This window comes from Aristolochia californica, unplaced genomic scaffold (assembly GCF_029961685.1).
Source record: "Aristolochia californica isolate CCGP_79_NKW_82.1479 unplaced genomic scaffold, dmAriCali1.0.hap1 SCAF_6, whole genome shotgun sequence".
NCBI lineage: Eukaryota > Viridiplantae > Streptophyta > Magnoliopsida > Piperales > Aristolochiaceae > Aristolochia > Aristolochia californica.
Window position 1 is genome coordinate 32,792,041 of NW_027182257.1, and position 2,555 is coordinate 32,794,595.

Here is a 2,555-nt window from a genome sequence, read left to right on the forward strand (position 1 = left end):
TCGAGGAGGAACCACCGTAAATATCTTTGCATGCCATTACTGGGCGAAAATCGCCCAAAACTATGCAAGTCTGAGCTCAGGTCCTCGATCAGGAACTTGTGGGACTCGTGGATTCGGGAAGTACCCACAATTTTCTTAGCTTAACGGCGGCCCAGCATCTACTATTATAGATCCTTCCACATCCGACAGCCACAGTCTCAACGGCCAATGGGGAGAAAGTTCCGAGCTACGGGATCAGCAAGGCAGTAAATTTTTTGATTGGTTCTACTTTATTTAATGCTGAATTTTTTGTCATTCCTCTAGCGAGTTTTGATATGGTATTGGGCATTAAATGGTTACACACATTGGGACCCATTCTGTGGGACTTCTCTACTCTAACCATGAGTTTTGTTTGGCGGGGTAGCCAAGTGCTTTTACAAGGGAGTCAAGTGGACAACCCACATCACCTTCCCTCTAAACAAGCCCAGGTCAATCCGGACAGCACTCTTGATAGTCTTATTGAAGAATTCTCTGACCTCTTCCATGAGCCGTCCGGGCTGCCTCCCTTGAGTCTCTATGATCACTGGATCTGTTTGAAACGGGGGTCTGATGTGGTGGTCGTTCAACCGTACCAGTATCCACATCTCTAGAAAGACGAGATAGAGAGACAGTGTCAGGTGATGTTACAACAGGGCCTTATTCGCAGTAGCAGGTCCCCGTTCTCTTCACCCATTTTGCTTGTGAAGAAACACGCTGGCACGTGGCGATTCTATATTGATTATTGTGAATTAAATGCACAGACAGTGAAGGATAAGTTCCCGATTCCAGTAATGGAGGAGCTCCTAGATGTGTTACATGGATCATGGGTCTTTACGAAATTGGACTTACGCTCGAGATATCATTAGCTTCGCATGCACCCCGCCGACATTGAGAAGATAGCATTCCGCATGCATCATGGCCATTTTGAGTTTGTGGTCATGCCGTTTGCGTTATCAAATGATCCTTCACGTTTCAAGCACTGATGAATGAGGTATTTAGCTCTTATCTTCGGAAATTCGTACTCATTTTTTTATGATATACTCATATACAGCAATTCCAGAGAAAAGCATTTAGCGCATTTAAGGATTGTGTTTGAACTATTATGAGCACATCAGTTCTATTTGAAGAAACCAAATGCTCCTTTGCGGCATCTCATGTGGCTTACCTCAGCCACATTATATCCCATGAGGGGGTAATTGTGGATCCCGAGAAGATTCAGGAAATTAGGGAATGGCCACAGCCTCAGTCATGCTTAGCTTTGCACGAATTTTTGGGTTTAGCAGGCTATTACCGCAAATTCATTCGGAATTACGGTCCCTTGGCAGCCCCTTTGACAAATCTCCTCCAGAAGAATTCCTTTCATTGGACCGAGGAGGCAACACAGTCCTTTGAGGCCCTCAAAGCTGCTCTCGCATCTACACCTATTTTTCAGCTTCCGAATTTTGAAGATTTATTTGTGGTTGAGTACGACGCTTCAGGTGGGGGCATTGGGGCTGTCTTACAACAGCAGTCACACCCCATTGCTTATTTCAGTCGGCAGTTAGCAGCTCGCTATCAAAAATTGGCTGCGTATGAACTGGAATTAATCGGGTTGGCCAAGGTGGTCCAACACTGGAGGCCTTACTTATGGGGTCGTACATTTCTCATCCATACTGATCATTATAGTCTTCAAGTTTTTACTTGATCAGCGCCTCACGACTTCGTCACAACAACATTGGATCAGTAAGCTCATGGGCTTTGATTTCTTGGTTGAGTACCGTTCGGGGAGATTAAACAAGGCCGCAGATGCCTTGTCCGGGTGTTTGGAACACCAGCAGCTCACTATGCAGTCAGCCAACCTCGTTTCATCATCCTTCACCTGGTGCAAGATGCACATGTTACTCTACCAGACCTACAGGTGCTGCACATAAAGATTACAGAGGGGGGAATAGATTCTAAATGGTCAATCCAGGATTCACTTATTTTTTACAAATGGCGGATTTACCTTCCGCACACATCCGAGTTGATTCCAGCCATTCTCTCAGCTTATCATGATAGTACACATGTAGGTCTACAGAAAACTTTGCAGCATATTCGAGCCGATTTTTATTGGCAGGCTATGAAGACTTCCATTACGACATATGTCTCAGTTGGTCAGGTATGTCAATGCAACAAAACCTATCATTTGAGTCCAGCAGGTCTTCTATAGCCTCTCGCCCTCCCTACTCAAGTATGGGTTGATATTTTGATGGACTTTGTTGAGAGTCTTCCACTTTCAACTGGGAAATCAGTTTTATTCGTGGTGGTTGACCGGTTCTCCAAATATGCCTATTTTATTCCGATGGCTCATCCCTATATGACAGCTCGAGTGGCATAGACTTTCCTTGAGCACATTGTACGCTTACATGGCATTCCAGAATCTATAGTCAGTGATCGGGACACAGTATTCACCAGCACTTTCTGGAAGGAACTTTTTCGTTTGACCGGCACAAAATTGAAGTTTTCATCGGCATATCATCCTCAGACTGTTGGCCAAACTGAGTTGGTTAATTGCACCA